The sequence below is a fragment of the Schistocerca cancellata genome, chromosome 2 (assembly GCF_023864275.1).
Source record: "Schistocerca cancellata isolate TAMUIC-IGC-003103 chromosome 2, iqSchCanc2.1, whole genome shotgun sequence".
Taxonomy (NCBI): Eukaryota; Metazoa; Arthropoda; class Insecta; order Orthoptera; family Acrididae; genus Schistocerca; species Schistocerca cancellata.
In genome coordinates this window covers 1,044,838,492-1,044,859,285 of record NC_064627.1, presented here as the reverse complement: position 1 = coordinate 1,044,859,285, position 20,794 = coordinate 1,044,838,492, and the positions used below count along the sequence as shown (strand labels likewise).

The 20,794-nt window shown below is 44.3% G+C and overlaps 1 long non-coding RNA gene across 1 annotated transcript in view; it reads left to right on the top strand.

Moving 5' to 3' along the window:
- LOC126149295 (uncharacterized) overlaps positions 1-20,794 on the top strand; it is a 1,122,064-nt gene that overhangs the window by 1,100,207 nt on the left and 1,063 nt on the right. The window lies entirely within an intron of this gene.

The window sequence follows — 20,794 nt, the reverse complement described above, 5'->3', positions numbered from 1 at the left end:
AACAACAGCGGCAGATCAGCATTGTCGTCGGCTACTTTCATCGTCGTCCGCACAGCTACAACATCGTAAGACTGTTAACCGACAGAATATAACTAATATTGTACAGCATTACTCAATGGCATTTCTTTAACAAATTTTAATGGCTAACTTTCTTGAATAATAACTTGCAGGGTCCTTTTCCTTTCCATGCAATCACCGAGTGTCAAAAAAATTTGTAAATTGATTAACTATTTACTGCCAGGTTTTTTTCTAATTACCAGTTTCAGTCTAAATTTTTCCGCCTCGTTAAGTGGTTCATTCTTGTGTTGCATAACAGAGGCTTAACTAATTTGAAGTTCTGAGTATTAACTTCATTCATTTGAAATAACATAAAATTTCTGGCAATACTAATAACTAAAGATACAACACAAATTAAGAGCGCGCAACTTCATTTATTCCGTATTTATCTTAGCGAGTGAATTCTGCTGGCTTGTAACGTATTTTATTGTTCTTATGTTAAATCACTTGCTCACTTGCTTAACATAAATTCAATTTAATCTTTCAGTAATTAATAGTTAATTGCTTGCCTTTTTCCAAATTCTGCGTTACACTACGCTGAGTTTACTGAAAGTAATTTTCTACATAACAAGTTTCAGTTACAATCAGTCACTTATTTAATCAGCAACTTAATTTAACCTTCTGTTGCCACGCCAGTGATTATTTGCTTAATTTCTTTGACATTACCTTTCTTAGGATTTTGGATATTAATTGCCCTAGTCGGTCTTTTTGTATTAAATATCACGTGGTTCACTTTTGCTCCCTATGTGCTTCATAAGCAACTGCACTAAATTCCACCCATTTCAAAATTGTTATCAATATTTAGACTACGTTTAGACAGATTCTTCCTTCACAAGGGTTTGTTGTACACTCTTCTCCTACTAACCGGTATTATTATGTAGGGTGCGGTAGTTACTTGGAGATGCAGAAGCTTGCAGAGGATAGAGCAGCATGGAGAACTGCATAAACCAGTCTCAGGACTGAAGGCAACGACAACAACAACAGTCAGGAATCAGATAAAACAGCTAGCTACATAAACCTTGTGAGTAATATCTGTCAGCTACGGCTTAGGTAAGCACACGTTTGTATAGTTCAGTGTAAAACTATTAAACCTGTCTTGATTCAAGCTAACGGAATATTTCTGCCGCAAGTCTGCTTGGCTGAGTCTGCCTTCAGCTCCGTTACGAAATTCAGCGGCTTATCTAGCATTTTTTATGTTCGTACGCAGCATGGGATCATCCGTGTGCAGCTACGAATATTTCGATGTACTATGGATGACAGTCATCCAATAAAGTAGTAATCTCTAAAAATTTGAAAAATGAAAAAAATCTGTTCTGCAAATGAGAACAGGACCGTATGATGCAGGCCCTTTTACAAGGATCCAGAAACCATCGATCTACTCGACTTACGAACTACACACTAACAAGGACGTGGTTTGCTTAAATGAAAACTGGCACGACGTACCTTTGGTAATTGTCGATCTACATTTTGAAACTATTAACATTCCAGAGCGCTAACACTGACAATATAACCATAGCTAATAACTCGTAAATTTCCGAACGATACAAGATTTCGCCAACATCGCCTCAACAAAATCTCTGCATCACCTACATCTACATATACATCTGCGTGGATTTGCAAATCACACTTAAGTGCCTGGCAGGTGGTTCGTCGAACCACTTTCACAGAAATTTTCTAATATTTCACTCTCCAATAGCGCGGAAAAAAGCCAACAGCTGTATCTTTCCGCGGGAGCTCTGATTTCCCTTATGTTATTATGATGACGGATTCTCCCTATGTAGGTCGGCGGCAACAAAATATTTTCGCATCCTGAGGAGAAATCTGGTGATTGAAATTTGGTGACGAGATCCTGTCACAATGAGTAACGCTTTTTTTATAATGATGTCCACCCCAAATCCTGTATCACGTCCGTGACACTCTACCCCTATTTCTCTAAAACACAAAACGTGCTGCTCTTGTTTGAACTTTCTTGGTGTACTCCGTTAATCCTATCTGGTAAGGATCGCACAATCCATGGCAGTACTCCAAAGGAGGACGGAAAAGTGTTGTGTAAGCAGTCTCTACAATAGGTATGTCGCATCTTCTAAGTGTTTTGCCAATAAATCTCAGACTTTTATTCGCCTTCCTCGCACCATTTTCTATGTGTTCCTTCCACTTAAATTGTTCTTAATTGTAATTCCTAGGTATTTAGTTGAATTTACGGCCTTTAGATCTGATTAATTTCTCGTGTAATCGATTTTTGGTGGATTTATTTTAGCACGCAGGTGAATGACCTCAGGCTTTTCATTGTTGGGGGTCAACTGCCAATTTTAGCACCATACAGACATACACTCCTGGAAATGGAAAAAAGAACACATTGACACCGGTGTGTCAGACCCACCATACTTGCTCCGGACACTGCGAGAGGGCTGTACAAGCAATGATCACACGCACGGCACAGCGGACACACCAGGAACCGCGGTGTTGGCCGTCGAATGGCGCTAGCTGCGCAGCATTTGTGCACCGCCGCCGTCAGTGTCAGCCAGTTTGCCGTGGCATACGGAGCTCCATCGCAGTCTTTAACACTGGTAGCATGCCGCGACAGCGTGGACGTGAACCGTATGTGCAGTTGACGGACTTTGAGCGAGGGCGTATAGTGGGCATGCGGGAGGCCGGGTGGACGTACCGCCGAATTGCTCAACACGTGGGGCGTGAGGTCTCCACAGTACATCGATGTTGTCGCCAGTGGTCGGCGGAAGGTGCACGTGCCCGTCGACCTGGGACCGGACCGCAGCGACGCCCGGATGCACGCCGAGACCGTAGGATCCTACGCAGTGCCGTAGGGGACCGCACCGCCACTTCCCAGCAAATTAGGGACACTGTTGCTCCTGGGATCGGCGAGGACCATTCGCAACCGTTTCCATGAAGCTGGGCTACGGTCCCGCATACCGTTAGGCCGTCTTCCGCTCACGCCCCAACATCGTGCAGCCCGCCTCCAGTGGTGTCGCGACAGGCATGAATGGAGGGACGAATGGAGACGTGTCGTCTTCAGCGATGAGAGTCGCTTCTGCCTTGGTGCCAATGATGGTCGTATGCGTGTTTGGCGCCGTGCAGGTGAGCGCCACAATCAGGACTGCATACGACCGAGGCACACAGGGCCAACACCCGGCATCATGGTGTGGGGAGCGATCTCCTACACTGGCCGTACACCACTGGTGATCGTCGAGGGGACACTGAATAGTGCACGGTACATCCAAACCGTCATCGAACCCATCGTTCTACCATTCCTAGACCGGCAAGGGAACTTGCTGTTCCAACAGGACAATGCACGTCCGCATGTATCCCGTGCCACCCAACGTGCTCTAGAAGGTGTAAGTCAACTACCCTGACCAGCAAGATCTCCGGATCTGTCCCCATTGAGCATGTTTGGGACTGGATGAAGCGTCGTCTCACGCGGTCTGCACGTCCAGCACGAACGCTGGTCCAACTGAGGCGCCAGGTGGAAATGGCATGGCAAGCCGTTCCACAGGACTACATCCAGCATCTCTACGATCGTCTCCATGGGAGAATAGCAGCCTGCATTGTTGCGAAGGTGGATATACACTGTACTAGTGCCGACATTGTGCATGCTCTGTTGCCTGTGTCTATGTGCCTGTGGTTCTGTCAGTGTGATCATGTGATGTATCTGACCCCAGGAATGTGTCAATAAAGTTTCCCCTTCCTGGGACAATGAATTCACGGTGTTCTTATTTCAATTTCCAGGAGTGTATGTTCCAAATTGTTTTGCAATTTGTTTTGATCTTCTGGTGACTTTACAAGACGATGAGTAACAGTATCATCTGCAAACAAACTAATACGGCTGCTCATATTGTCTCCTAAATCGTTTGTATAGGTAAGGAACAGCAGAGGGCCTATAAGATTACCTTCGGGGACACCAGAAATCACTTCTGTGTTACACGATGAGTTTCCGTCAATTACTACGAAGAAGAAAGCACGAAACCAGTTGCATACCTGAAAGGATACTTCTTAAGCACGGAATTTGGTTACAAGCCGCCTGCGAAGTACAGTGTCAAATGCCTTCTGGAAATCTAGAAATACGGAATAAATCTGAAATCCCTTGTCAATAGTACACAACACTTCATTGAGTAAAGAGTTATTTGTGTTTCACAAGAACGATGTTTTCTAAAGTCGTGTTGACCGTGTGTTAATAGACCGTTCTCTTCGATTTAATTCATAATGTTTGAACACAATATATGTTCTACGATCCTGCTGCACATCGACGTTAATGAGATGGGTCTATAATTTAGTGGATTACTCCTATTGCCCTTCTTCAATATTGGTGTGACCTGGCAACTCTCCAGTCTTTGAGTACGGATCTTACGCCGAGCGAGCGGTTGTGTATGATTAAGTATGGAGCTATACTCTGAAAGGAACCTAACTGGTATACAGTACCGACCGGAAGACTTGATTTTATTTAGTGATTTAAATTGCTTCACTACTCCGAGAATATCTACTTCTCTGTTACTCATGTTGCAGTTGTTCTTGATTCGAATTCTGGAATATTTACTTCATCTTCTTTAGCGGAATAATTTCGGAAGACTGAATTTCGTAACTCTGTTTTAGCTGCTCAGTCACACAAGATTTAATCCCTTTCCTCAGTCCAATCTTCCTCGTCCCAGTATTCATCTTTGTCCTCTTTTCTCTCACCTCAAGCACAGAGAAAACATTACATCCACAGTCTCATGATCTTGCAGTCGTAATTGCCACTCTCGCCTTATAACTGCGGTGCACTGCTTACAGATTTCGTTACTTCGGCCATGGCTCTCGGGGTAATCTCAATTAATTGTATTTCTCGTGATATATTTCAATAGTAAGTTGTCCAAAAAATCCGACTGAATCAGTACCTCAACTCCTCCACTCGCTTGCTAGTCGTGGCTGCCAATCCCGCCATCCTTAGTAACAACGTTTTCAGATCAGGGTCTCTCCCCTCAAACTGATACATTTACCCCTCTCCATCATCCCTGAAAGTTTGTAAAATCATCAAGGAATCACCATCTCTAAGCTGCAAGCGATGGTTCTCTGGAGAGCCCACACGATAGCCACAAGGAAATGAAGACTGAGTTTATGCGCCTGTCGTGTGAAAAGGCACGAAAGGTCCAACCTAAAGTGAATCGCTTCAGCTGTATGTATCTTAGATAGGAGTGCGGTAATAGCTGTATGGGCGCTATGATAACAGTAAAATAGCCACAGGTATTTTTGTGCCCACTCTTTTTAATGACGCGTTTCGAAAATATCGTCATCAGATTCTGAAAAGAGATTTTTGCAAAGCCTATTATGAGTTGCAGACACATTGTACAAATGTGGTATAGCTAGATATTACACATACGGATTAAGGTAAAAGACGTCATACAGTGTACTGAGTCAACTTAAGTGTGCCATACTGAATTGGAACTGAACGTCCGCAGGTGTAGAGTCACGGAAGAAAACTAAATTGGCCTCTTGGTGGCAGCTTATCACACACAACAGAAGGCAACAATACCAAAAAAAAACTCATACAGAAAGGCCGTAATCATAATGATAAAAAAAGTCATGTGCATATAGTTTTATATCTTGATGATGTATATGATAAGATAAAAAAACTCTCAGGTTTCTCATTCCTGTCACTATACAACTGTATGCTGACCACAGCAAAAATGAAACAAAGAGTACAACTTATACATATAGCATGAAATAAATTGTTGAACTGGCCTATTGTTAGTGGCCTTTTCCTGTAGTAGTTGCAGAAAAGCTAGTGTGCAACGTGAGGCCATGCACTATGCGTGCTGCTTATGAAGTAAAATTTGTGGCTACTCTACTACTATCATGTTGATGTTGTTGTTGTTGTTGTTGTGGTCTTCAGTCCTGAGACTGGTTTGATGCAGCTCTCAATGCTACTCTATCCTGTGCAAGCTTCTTCATCTCCCAGTACTTACTGCAACCTACATCCCTCTGAATCTGTTTAGTGTATTCATCTCTTGGTCTCCCTCTACGATTTTTACCTTCCACGCTGCCCTCCAATACTAAATTGGTGATCCCTTGATGCCTTAGAACATGTCCTACCAACCGATCCCTTCTTCTAGTCAAGTTGTGCCACAAACTTCTCTTCTCTCCAATCCTATTCAGTATCTCATCATTAGTTATGTGATCTACCCATCCGATCTCCAGCATTCTTCTGTAGCACCACATTTCGAAAGCTTCTATTCTCTTCTTGTCCAAACTAGTTATCCATGTTTCACTTCCATACATGGCTACACTCCATACAAATACTTTCAGAAACGACTTCCTGACACTTAAATCTATACTCGATGTTAACAAATTTCTCTTCTTCAGAAACGCTTTCCTCGCCATTGCCAGTCTACATTTAATATCCTCTCTACTTCGACCATCATCACTTATTTTGCTCCCCAAACAGCAAAACTCCTTTACTACTTTAAGTGTCGCGTTCCCTAATCTAATTCCCTCAGCATCACCCGACTTAATTCGACTACGTTCCATTATCATCGTTTTGCTAGTGTTGATGTTCATCTGATACCATCCTTTCAAGACACTGTCCATTCCGTTCAACTGCTCTTCCAAGTCCTTTGCTGTCTCTGACAGAATTACAATGTCATCGGCAAACCTCAAAGTTTTTATTTCTTCTCCATGGATTTTAATATCTACTCCGAATTTTTCTTTTGTTTCCTTCACTGCTTGCTCAATATACAAATTGAATAACATCGGGGATAGGCTACAATCCTGTCTCACTCCCTTCCCAACCACTGCTTCCCTTTCATGCCCCTCGACTGTTATAACTGCCATCTGGTTTCTGTACAAATTGTAAATAGCCTTTCGCTCCCTGTATTTTACCCCTGCCAACTTCAGAATTCGAAAGAGAGTATTACAGTCAACATTGTCAAAAGCTTTTTCTAAGTCTACAAATGCTAGAAACGTAGGTTTGCCTTTCCTTAATCTAGCTTCTAAGATAAGTCGTAAGGTCAGTATTGCCTCACGCGTTCCAATATTTCTACGGAATCCAAACTGATCTTCCCCAAGGTCGGCTTCTACCAGTTTTTCCATTCGTCTGTAAAGAATTGGCGTTAGTAATTTGCATCCGTGACTTATTAAACTGATTGTTCGGTATTTTCACATCTGTCAGCACCTGCTTTCTTTGGGATTGGAATTATTATATTCTTCTTGAAGTCTGAGAGCATTTCGCCTGTGTCATACATCTTGCTGACCAGATGGTAGAGTTTTGTCAGGACTGGCTCTCCCAAGGCCGTCCGTAGTTCCAATGGAATTTTGTCTAATCCCGGGGCCTTGTTTCGACTCAGGTCTTTCATTGCTCTGTCAAATTCTTCATGCAGTATCATATCTCCTATTTCGTCTTCATCTACATCCTCTTTCGTTTCCATAATATTGTCCTCAAGTACACTGCCCTTGTATACACCCTCTATATACTCCTTCCACCTTTCTGCTTTCCCTCCTTTGCTTCGAAGTGGGTTCCATCTCAGCTCTTGATATTCATGCAAGTAATTCTCTTTTCTCCAAAGGTCTCTTTAATTTTCCTGTAGGCAGTATCTACCTTACCCCTAGTGAGATAAGCCTCTACGTCCTCACATTTGTCCTCTAGCCATCCCAGCCTAGCCACTTTGCACTTCCTTTCGATCTCATTTTTTAGACGTTTGTATTCCTTTTTGCCTGCTTCATTTACTGCATTTTTATATTTTCTCCTTTCAACAATTAAATTCAATATTTCTTCTGTTACTCAAGGGTTTCAACTAGCCCTCGTCTTTTTACCTACTAGATCGTCTGCTGCCTTCACTACTTCATCCCTCAAAGCTACCGATTCTTCTTCTACTGTATTTCTTTCCCCCATTCTTTTCAATTGTTCCCTTATGCTCTTCCTGAAACTCTGTACAACCTCTGGTTGAGTCAATTTATCCAAGTCCCACCTCCTTAAATTCCCACTACTATCGTAGCGTCCATAATAGCTATTACCATACTCCTATGTAGTATGGACAATGGCGCACACCTCGGTCGCGATCTTACCTCGCAAATGCATCTCTGTGTCTTGCGGCAGGTCCTCCCGTGTGTGTCTGAGGTGACCAAAGTTTCAGATTCAGGTGACGTTCCCGAGAGAATCTTTACGGTTTTCGTCTGAGCTCGCAGGGTGTGACGTGTTGCGCCAACTGAGTCTCTCAGCCTCCCGCGAGGTTCCGGCGCCGGCACTCGGCAAGTTGCGGCGCGCCCCAGTTACACTCGGCAAGTTGGGCTGCGCCGAGGGAGCCACCGCTACCCGCCAATACGTCCGCACCCCCGACCACCCCCCCCCCTAACTCCCACCTCTACCCTGCCACCTCGCGGTCACGCTCCCTCCTTCGTCCCCAACCACCCCACCCCCCCTCCACCAACTCTATCGCTCTTCGCTCTCTCCCTTCCTCAGAGCGCCACCAGCTCCATTAGGAAAATGAAACAGTTCTCGCCGACAGCGGTTTACTCTCCGCCATACAACTTTATTAATGACAGTGACATTTTCGAATCTGCTTCTAGCTATGTGAAGAGCCTGTCACAGCTTGAGACCTCTTCTTTGACTGTTTGGACATAATCCCGACTCTCCCGCGCAGATTGGTGCTGTGTTATGTAGAACTTCATTAGCCAAAATAATCTCTACACTACGTTCTCGTCATCTCCGGTGAAAGTTGCGCAACAAAAAACACGAGCCATTACTTTTTTTATGTTGAATAGCCCTTTTACAGGGCATCATAAATCGACGTTATTTCTGCTTCTATGTTTTCAACTGCAGTTCCCAAACTTTTTTCATTCTTCGGGATTGCCGTTTCTTCGCTTCTTGTCTCTATTTTCTTCCAGTTCTTCGTTTTATAATCTCCTGAAAGACTGTCTCCTCTGTTCCTTCCTTAAAACGTATTATGTTTCTTATTGTGTCCATGTCGATCCTCGTATTTTCGATCTCTCTTCCTCCTTCCCTCACAGATGTGATTTTGAATTTGTAATTGCCCAGAAAGTAATGTACCGCATTTTTTGTCTTGAACAATTCTTCATTGAACATAATGAGAATTCACATCCTATTTTTCATCGTAATCTCCATCCCGTTCTATGGCCTTCCTCCAGCGTGAAGAAAGGGTATGTATGTCTTGTCGGTACCAATCCTTGTTCTGGTGACGGAGCCAGTGCTTCATTGTGTGAATCACCTCCTCATCGTCCTCAAAACGTCTTCCACGAATGGCATCCTTTAATGACCCAAACAAGTGGAACTCCGAGGGGGCTAGGTCAGGGCTGTCGGATGTAACAGCCGTGAATGGTCTCCCCAACCGCTGCAAATCGTGGAGCTCCACCGAACCGCCTTCTGATGATCTTACCCTCTGTGCCCATCTCTACCTCCGTCGACAGCAAATGCTCCATAGACTTTGCACAAGCTTTTGTTAATATTCCTCACAGTTTCTTCCTCTGCAGTGAGAAATTCAATGACGGCACATTGCTTGTAATGCACGCCACCTACAGACGCCATTTTGAAACTGTCCTGCAGCTACGCTATCTATCAGAAGAGATGGAAACTTGGCGCGCACACTCAGGAGACTTCAAATAACACATACGTACAGTTTCGCATTCGTAGCATTGTTTTCGGCTGAGAAAATAAAAATGCGGTGGATTACTTTCTGGGCAACCCCCATAATTCACGTTCATCCTACATATGTTTCCATGGAATTTTAATCTTTTTTTTCTCATTACACCTGTCAGTTTCTGAGCATTGAAATACAGTTCTGCTTTAGACTTTAATCTCCTCTCCCACCGCCCCTCCTATGTTACCATCCATAACGCCTATTCCCGCAACTTCTACCCCTGTACACGGCAGATATGCCCCAACCCGCCGCTCCAGTACTCCTCCTGCAGTATGCTAATGACACCACCTTCCTTGCCCTCGCTCCTACCCTTCAACGGTCGCAACACCTTCTCCAGAATCACCTTGACCTTTCTGTCGCATGGTGTAACAAGTGGCTCCTGAACATCAATTCTTCCAAGACCCAGGCAATCATCATAGGTCGTACCTCTCGCTCCTTGCAGAACCTTGATTTCTCTCTTAACATCTGCGCCCGTCCTGTCCGCCTCTCCCCCAACCTCACCCACCTTGGGCTCACCATTGTCACCTCACCTGGATCCCTCATCTCTATCCAATCCAAAGCCCACAACCGCCTTCGACTCCTCAAACTCCTCTCTGGCCAGACATAGGGGTTGAACGTCTCTACCATCCTCCACACCTACAAATCCTTAATACGTCCCATCCTCTGTTATGCCAGTCCCGCCTGGATATTTGACCCACCCCCCCCAATTTCTATAAGACCCTCCAGATCCTCGAGCACCATGCACTCTGCCTTGCCTTCCGTATATGCCTCCCGTCCCTCACACAGATCCTCTACAATCTGATTCCTTTCCCCCATCTGCTCCTATTCCTCAAAGATATCCATGTACTCTACACCTCCCGCCGCCTTGATCCCCCTCATTCCCTGGTTGCTCCTCTCCTCTCCAACCACCACCCTTTGCTGTGACTTCACCGTTGTGTCCCCCTTACCCTCCATCTCTACACCTTTCAACTCCTTTCCCAGGGTGGCTGCCATCGACTCCCCCTCCTAGATGATGCCCTCTCTCCCTCCATTTATGTCCTATCACCTCTGATCCTCACCTCCCTCTCCCTTCCTTTGTCCTTTCCCTGGGCTCCATCTCCCTCCCCCCCATTCCATCCTGTTCTTTCCCCACCTACCCTCTCACTGCCTCCCTTCTCTCCCCCAAGTCCTATTGCATTCCCCTCCTCTGCCTTTCCCCATTCCCTCTCATGTCTGCCCTGCCCCCCCCCCCCTTGTGAGTGCTCTCCCACCGTCGGCCCCCCCCACTTCGTTTTTCCTCTCCTCACCCCTTTTTCCCCTCATCTGTCCAGGTCTCACCCCCCTCTGCCCTTGGCTGTGGTGTGTCATCTTCGTGCCGACTTTTTAGTGCAGTGTTTCCAGTGAGTATTAAGTGTTGTACGTCTTTTTCGAAGTGTCACGAACGGAAATCATACTGTCGCTGGGCGTTCAAAAAAATGGTTCAAATGGCTTTGGCTTTGAGCACTATGGGACTCACCTTCTGAGGTCATCAGTCCCCTAGAACTTAGAACTACTTAAACCTAAGTAACCTAAGGACATCCACACACATCCATTCGAACCTGCGAACGTAGTGGTCGCGCGGTTCCAGACTGTAGCCCCTAGAACCGCTCGGCCACCGCATCCGGCCGCTGGGTGTGATATTTATGTCTCTTGCGAACAGATACCAGACTATCACCGTGTTTTTTTATTTGTCTGTCTGCTATTTCACCTATCTGCTTCCTGAGTATTCTTATTAGCTTCGCGAATCTTTTGTTTTATGTTTTAACTTTCCACAATTTTCCGCCGTTTTACAATTTAAGTCACCGTTTTGTTGCCTGCTTCTTTTCTTGTTTATTATCTTCTTCTTATGTTTAAAAAATTCTGTAGGTTGATGAACGACGTCCTAAGCTGCTGCCAGTCCGCCTCCTTCGCGGGGGGGGGGGGGGGGGGGGAGATCGAAAATCAATAGACTTTAATCCGTATTCCGATTTAGTGCTACTTTTGGGTCCTAGTGCTTTTCTTTGAACTCTGCTACCCGGTTGTATTTCAAGAGCGCTCATTACGTAGTCTGTGTGAGAGTGTCCATTGTATAGGGTACTTTCGGTCAGACCACTCTTTCATAGTGTTTCAGTTTCGTGTTCAACGGTTAAGACTTTAAAATATATACGTTTCTTATTATTTGGAAGACACTCCATATTTAATGTGTTCTAGTCTCTGTTGCTGTCCTTTTTTATGCTCTTTATTATCCTCTGTCCCATATATTTGAAACAGTCTGAGACATTCTGTTGTTATTTATTTTAAGCTGTTGTTTGACACGAACCATTATTATTATTCAAACGATATTTGTAACCCTACTTTTGCTGATTGACTTTGCAGTTCCGCCACTTGTTCTCGTGCACTTTCAACTGAATCTGTAATAGGTGTCATGTCATCTGCAATAACTAGACAATCTACAATCATTTTGTTTTGCTTTCTTCCTAGTTCTACACCCATAGTATACGAGATGTGTGAGAAAAGTAGTGAGGCTGATTTCATATCTAACAAAGTTATTATTGTCTTCAACCAACGGTAGTGTCTGTTTCAAAGTAGTTACCTACGGCAATTGTACACCGGTGGAGTCGTTGTTGCCAGTCTTAGTAGCAGCGGTGTCTTCAACTGACAAAACCATCCACATGTCAGTCACATTCCTTATAATGTTCGTCAGAGCCCCCATATGAAGTCGTTTTGAGACATTTTTCAATTTCGGAAAAATAAAAAGGTGACGAGGAGTCAGATCATATGAACAGAGGCTGTGGAACAAAAGGAATGCCTTTTGAGGTCAAAAATTCGTTATGGAAGTGGCTGTGTGAAATGGGGCACTATGATGCAGCATCCGCTTGTCTGCAATGATCGGTTTCACTCGATTCACCCTTTTCTGGTCACTTCAAGGACATCTTTGTAAAACACTTGGTTGATAGTTTGTGCTACGCCATACCCTTACGGAGGCGTCGCCAAATGCAGATACGGAGGAGCATATGGTCAGCACACAGCTCCTCCGGCCGTTGTCGGTTTTTGTGACCATTGCCGCTAAAGTAGCTCCACAAACGTTGAGTGCACCCCGCTTGCCAATAGCACTCGGCAGATCCGGACGGTGACCCATCCAAGTGCTAGCCAAGTTCGACAACGCTTAACTTCGTAGATCTGTTAGAAACCGGTGGTACCACTACATTACCACCGCGGCAAGGCCGTTGGTACTGTCCAAAAAGCATCCTACAAAAAAATCCAAGATTCATCACCTGTGATCATGCGACTGAGCCATTCTTGGTCACTGGCAACCCTTTCTACGAGACCAACACAAACGTTACTCCGATCGTCACTCTGCTCAGTTGTGAGGTTTTTCAGCAGCAACCTTTCGCACATACAACTCTTCCGTCAAAATTTGATGTTCTATGAAACTTTTTAAGCTTAACAGCTGACATATCATTGTTAAGTTCGGTCTGACCTCCTAAAGACACCCACGTGTTCGACTTTTTCGTCGGTTTCTGAAACTGAAGGTCTTACTGTGCGACGTTCATCTCCAGCATCTTCTCAGCCTTTCAAAAATGGTTTGTCCCAGTGGAAACCTCGTGCTCTTGATAAGAAATGTACCCTATAGGCATAATTCACCTGTTCAAAGGTCACATTCGAGGGTACCCAACTTCAACACAAAACTTGATGGGATTATGTTTCTTTAAGTGCGGCCGTTCCGTTTACGTAAGAAACAACAAAAACACAACTTCACTGATGGCGCTTTCAAAAATCACGTAATGACTGTACGGAACTGAAACTCGAACCGAGCGTCTGGAAGTGATGAACACACCGGTCTACCCAAGTGGATCAACACAGCGTTGCCAGATCGCTCGCTGTGCTATCAGTCTCATTACGTATCTCACACACCTAGCATACGATCTTCCTCCATTCTTTAACCATTTTCCTTGACGCAGAGTTAAGAAGTAGAGACGTTTGTGGTATAGGATTTGAGTGGAGTGAGGATTGGGTAGGGGTTCTCCAGATGTGGGGCTCAATTTAACAATTACTTTACTAAACATAACATACTTCTGGATAACACTAACAATAAAACAGGATATTATTGTATAGTCAACATAGTTCCTTGCGCAGAGCTACACGGAACAAGGCAAGAAAATATCTTCCATACAATGAATAGAATTAAAATCCAATCTTTGCCCCAGGATACATAAGTAATTGCAATATATGGCCCTCAGCGACAAACAGGAAATAAAACAGACGAAAAAAAAAAACTTTCCGACTTAATTGGGATCACCGAAAATGCACGTAACTACGTGTTGATCTACTACTACTAATGCTGCTGCTGCTGCTAAGACAAGTAGCTATTACAACAAGCTACTGAAAACGCTCTACCAGACTACATATGCACGTATTTCAACAAACTGTAGTACAATGACATGTACAATTTGATCACTCACACAGAACAAACACAAGGTGAGTTCGTAGTGCAAATTGCGTCAGCAAGTCAGTTACGCTCACGGCGTATCTCAAACAATATCAGTTTTAGTATAATGCAGTTAATCACGGTCACAGCGCGTCAATTAACATGTATGGCTCTCGCTCACGGAGAACACACCCTCTCGCCCAAAGTGCCATCAATCAACAACAACCACAACTTGTTACATGATAATCACGAATTTGTGTACATAATGTTGTTTGCTAGGTAATACACCCAATGTACCGCTCGTACACAACACAGTGGACCATATCGAAGCACTAAACCACCAGGGAACTACCGTCAGCTGGTAAATCACTCAGGTAGTGCCCCTGTTCACATACTGAAGCCTCTTTCTCTGAATCCACAGGAATCGCTATCTTTTCCGATGAGAAAAGACATCAACTGCTGCATGGTTAACACGTGTGTTACGTGATCAGCGCCACATCTACATCCACACCTATATTTCGCAAGCCACCTTGCTGTGAGTGGCGGAGGACACTTTTTTGGTGAGATCTACCTACGAGTAAGAGGAAGCAATATATTGGTTGGCTGTAGCAGGAACGTACGCTCTCGGGTCTTCAACAAGAGAACTATAACGTGGTGCAAAACGCCTCTTGTAGCGTCTACCGATTGGTTGAGTATCTCAGTGACGCTTCCGTACATACTAAATGAACCAGTAATGAAACGTACTGCTCTTCTTTGAATGTTCTCCGTTTCCTCTGTCAGTCCTACCTCATACGATTACTACATGGACGACCAGTATTCAAATATTGATCAAAAGAGTATTTTGTAAGCTACTTCCATTGATGATGGACTACATTTCCTGAGGATTCTACCTTACAATTCATTTTATGTAGTCATTCCATTTCAAATCGCTCCGTACGCTTGCTCATAGATATTTTATGGAGGTAACTGCTTCCATTGATTTGTTCTCTAGTTGTGTAATCAATCTAATACAAGGTCTTTCTGTGTATGTGTCCAGAATCAGTTACTTTTTTTATTTTGAAAGTCAGTTTCAACTCTTTGAACCAAGCGTCGACGTTCTGCAGCTTTTCCTGCATTTCAAAAAAAAAAAAAATGGTTCAAATGGCTCTGAGCACTATGCGACTTAACTTCTGAGGTCATCAGTCGCCTAGAACGTAGAACTAATTAAACCTAACTAACCTAAGGACATCACACACATCCATCCCCGAGGCAGTTCGAATGGTTCGAATGGCTCTGAGCACTATGGGACTTAACATCTTAGGTCATCAGTCCCCTAGAACTTAGAACTACTTAAACATAACTAACCTAAGGACATCACACACATCCATGCCCGAGGCAGGATTTGAACCTGCGACCGTAGCAGTCGCGCGGTTCCGGACTGAGCGCCTTAACCGCGAGACCACCGCGACCGGCCCCGAGGCAGTATTCGAACCTGCGACCGTAGCGGTCGCTCGGTTCCAGACAGTAGCGCCCAGAACCGCACGGCCACTTCGGCCGGCTCCTGCATTTCGCTACCCTTATCTAGCGTCGCGACTTTTCTTTACGCAACGCCGACATCCGCGAAAAGCCCCATGGAACAGCCGACACTGTCTGCTAGGTCATTTATATACATTGTAGAAGGTAACAGTCCTGTAACGCACCTCTGCGGCACGTCCGAAGTTATTTTTACGTCTGAAGAGTTCTCTCCATTCACAATGACATGCTGTGTTCTGTTTGCCAGAAAATCGAATCACACAGCTGGTCTGATATTCCGCATTCCCGTATCTTCTTTATCAGGCGGCAGTGTGTATCTGTATAAAATGCCTTCTGTAACTCTGGGACCAAGGCATCTTCTGGTAGCCTGTATCTACTAGTTTCTGAGTCTCGTATTGGGTTTCACATGACTTTTGTTTCTGGAACCCACGTTGGTTCCTGGTCGTTTTCCGACTCCAGAAATTTCATAATACGCGACCATTAAACATGTCCCAAAATTTTACAACAGAGCAACGACGACCTTTCTTGAATTAGAGGATTACCTTTCCTAATCATTAGGAAAGCTTCGCTCCTCTAGAGAACTACGGTACATTGTTGCTGAAACGGAAGGCACTCTGACATGATCGAAATTTGGGTTGATGTTATAGGGGTTCTCTAATTATTGATAGACAATGACTACGCGTTGTAAGTCCCGCAATAAGAAAGTGTAATTTGCGGAGAATGTTGAGGAAGTTCACAAAACAACTGCGTGAGATTTTGCCTATCATCCCACACGTATTACTGTATGTAAACAGGCGGCTAGTGAACGAAGTACGTTTCATAGACGTAAAAATGAAGAGTCTCCTGTGATTTATGGGTGTTATAGACATGATTTGTTCATGAAATTCCATGAAAAAAATAGAGTGGTGGGACCCCACAACACCTGAGTTTGATTTAAGTGATGTTGGGTGTTGTGGCTTGTAGTGGGATAACGAGGCCTTGGGACCAGTAGCTTGTGGGTGTGGGGGTTGGAGGAACGCGATGAGGGGAATTGTTATTAAATACTGAATATATTACGTGAATCTGCTCATAATTTGCAAACTCTGATATATTGATCACCCTAGTGGACTATACAGGGTGAGTTTTTTACTCTGTGACAACGAAGTATCCTAAAAACTACGCATCGGATTAAGAAACAGAAAAACAGGTGTTCAGTATTTTTATAAATGCTATCCAGCGATACAAATGTCGACCCTCCCGTACTGCCTCCAGAGTGGTGCGGCTAGGGGCATCTTCGAAAACTTAAACAGGCCTTTTTATAGTAGATTCGGATTCTACTGGAAAAATACATAACTTCTGTACATATCTCTTTCTTCGCTGCGTGATTGATGCCTCTGGAACCAACAAAAAACGAAATTGAGTCAAAAAATAGTATTCTCTTGAGTGAAATGCATCGGATAAGGAAACCAAAACCAGACGTTTTCAGAAATAGTGAAAAAAGCTTTCTTCAGGTGTGCTCAAAAATATCGCCGCCCACTGCGATGCACTTATTTATCAGCACATGGAACGATTCGAGGCAACGGAAAAATGTTTCCGATGTAATCTGCTGACATGCATTGCTGATACACTGAATCACGTTATCGCTGAATCGCGTTACCATGCGTTGTTGGCAGTTTACTCTCCAAGTAACCCCATAAACAAAAGTCAGGCGAAGTAAGATCTGGTGATCTTGCAGGCCAAAACACTGGATCGCCTCTTCCGATCAAACGACGACTGTACTCGCGATGTAATACTGCCCGTGTTGTTACAGAATAGTGTGCTGGACAACCATTGTGTTGAAACCGCATTGTTTGTCACAAGTCCAAGGGAGGATCTGCAAGTAATATAAATCGTTCTCCATGGATGTTCGACATTTGTCACCATTGAAGGTGATATCGATAAAAAATGGACCAATGAGGTTATCATCAATTATTCTATACCAACCATTCACATTCTACGGACACTGATGTTCAGTGTAACAAATGTGGGGCTTACACATTCCAATAACGCGTTTTATGTCCATTAATCGTATCGTGGTTCATCAAGGCCGACTCTTCAGAGAATATTACTCGAGCATAAAAATTGCGAGCTCTCCGTCTTTGCTGAAGCAACCATTGGCAAAAGTTTATTCGGTTCTGGAAATCATTGCCATGAGGTTCGTGATGGAGGAAAATATCAAACAGATGATGTTTTCTACGTTTCAAACTTCTTCAAACAGTAGTCTCATAATTCCCGTTTCACAGCTTAACTGCCGAATACTCATGTGGAGCGTTATGATGAATTGCAGCTAATATCGTGGTTTTATTATTCCCCCCGCCTACTGCACATCGACGATTCCTTTTTCGTTGCTGTATAGTTTCCTGGTGTAGATCTGTTAAATAATCCGCCAAAAAGAAACGCGTGATCGCAACCTGTTTGGAAAACAGCATCATCGACATCCCTCCACTTTCTCCATAAATGTCAACCATTTAAACTTTCTTTTCTATTGCAACAGCTTACAGTAGAGCAGGTTAGCAGCGTGGTCTTAGGAGCCTTGCCACGGTTCGTGCGGCTCCCCCCCCCCCCCCCCTTCGCTTCGGAGGTTCGAGTCCTCCTTCGGGCATGGGTGTGTGTGTTGTCCTTATCGTAAGTTAGTTTAAGTTAGGAACTGATGACCTCAGCAGTTTGGTCCCATAGAGAAATTTACCACAAATTTCCAATTTCCAACAGCGTACATTCTAACGCATAACGCAGTCAGGTTATGACGGAACGTCTTTGAGAAATGAGGGACGACGTGTACGCGATGAGATCAGGTCAAATAAGGAATTAATGAAAGTTTCAAAACAGGTATACGGAGAAAACTGCAAAACACTGAATTGTTTGTCACACGTCAATTTTTGTGTTCTTGATCCAATGAATTTCTCGCGATATTAACCTTTTGGAACTCAACTGCGTTATTTGAGACAATTCGTTGCCTCAATATGAAAACCTCACTCTGTATATATTTGTAATTTTTTTCGGAATGGTCTTTCCGCTCCTCACTCCGTCTATCACGCCCTACAAATCCTCGAATTCCGTGCTCTCCGGCTAGCCTTTCGGATCCACTTGTCATTCTCCATCCGCACCCCTTACTACCTTATGAAATTCGTCACCTTACTCTTCCATTTTGAACATCTCGGAACATCCTACGTAACTCGTAGACTGGGCATTACCCATCGCTTCAATTCTCCTCCTGTTCACTGCTGCTTGTTCTCTGCCTCGCCTCTACCAACACATTACCCCAAAGCTACGCCTCCACACTCCCCACGTCCTCTCCCAACGAAACTTTAATCGCCTTTTCTTACCCGACTATGAAGTCCGTCCTGATATGTACCCTTCCCACGTGATCTAAAAAAACCACCCCACATACCCTGGGCAGGGCTCCCCTTCCTATCCACTCCTCTCCACCCTGATCCTCTTCACTCTCCCAAATTCCTTCTTCAAACATCCACTCACATTCATCGTCTTACACACTGCCTCAACTGCTAAGTTACAACGACACCCCTCCCACTCGTCACGTGCCTTAACCAGTCAACGCACCGGCGTTTTACTTTTTTAACTTTTGCAACTGTCCATCTGACTTTCATATCTTGTGAAACAACCATTTACTGTTTCAACTGTGTCACATTTTAATTAATCAACAAATGAGCGTTTTTATTTATTATTATGAAACTGACAATCTGTCAACATTCATTTTGTCAACCAGCGTGTACAACTTTGAAATATGTTTTTAAGCTTTTACTCTCGTATGGACGAAGAGCGGTGACTTGTATCTGTTGCCAGCCCACCCTTCTGCCATTTGGGACGAGGATAATGAAATGACAGAGAAAAGGAAAGCGGCTACTTTGTGCCTAGCTAAAAATTGTGTGATTCTGTTCTTTTCGCAGACCAGTGATGATTCAATTATATCTGCGGAATTCATTAAACCTTACTACAATTCAGTACTATTACACTACTGGCCATTAAAATTGCTACACCACGAAGATGACGTGCTACAGACGCGAAATTAAACCGACAGGAAGAAGATGCTGTCATATGCAAATGATTAGCTTTTCAGAGCATTCGCACAAGGTTGGCGCCGGTGGCGACACCTATAACGTGTTGACATGAGGAAAGTTTCCAACCGATTTCTCATACACAAACAGCAGTTCACCGGCGTTGCCTGGTGAAACGTTGTTGTGATGCCTCATGTAAGGAGGAGAAATGCGTACCATCACGTTTCCGACTTTTATAAAGGTCGGATTGTAGCCTATCGCGATTGCGGTTTACCGTATCGTGACATTGCTGCTCGCGTTGGTCAAGATCCAATGACTGTTAGCAGAATATGCAATCGGTGGGTTCAGGAGGGTAATACGGAACGCCGTGCTGGATCCCAAGGCCTCGTATCACTAGCAATCGAGATGACAGGCATCTTATCCGCTTGGCTGTAACGGATCGTACAGCCACGTCTCGATCCCTGAGTCAACAGATGGGGTTGTTTGCAAGACAACAACCATCTGCACGAACAGTTCGACGACGTTTGGAGCAGCATGGACTATCAGCTCGGAGACCATGGCTGCGGTTACCCTTGACGCTGCATCACAGACAGGAGCGCTTGCGATGAAGTACTCAACGACGAAACTGGGTGCACGAATCGCAAAACGTCATTTTTTCGGATGAATCCAAGTTCTGTTTACGGCATCATGATGGTCGCATCCGTGTTTGGCGAGATCGCGGTGAACGCACATTGGAAGCGTGTATTCGTCATCGCCATACTGGCGTATCACCTGGCGTGAAGGTATGGGGTGCCATTGGTTACACGTCTCGGTCACCTGTTGTTCGCATTGACGGCATTTTGAACAGTGGACGTTACATTTCAGATGTGTTACGACCTAAGGACATCACACACATCCATGCTACAGGCAGGATTCGAACCTGGGGTCGCGCGGTTCCAGACTGTAGCGCCTAGAGCCGCTCGGCTACCCTGGCGGGCCCCGTTTATCATCTGCATTTCTTCTTGGTGTAGAAATTTTAATGGCCAGTAGTGTATTATTTTATTCCTTGTAAAACTGACTTATTGTAGTCATTTCTACGTTTTCGTCTGCAGTGACTAAATGAAAACATTACGAATTAACATTAATCGCGCAGT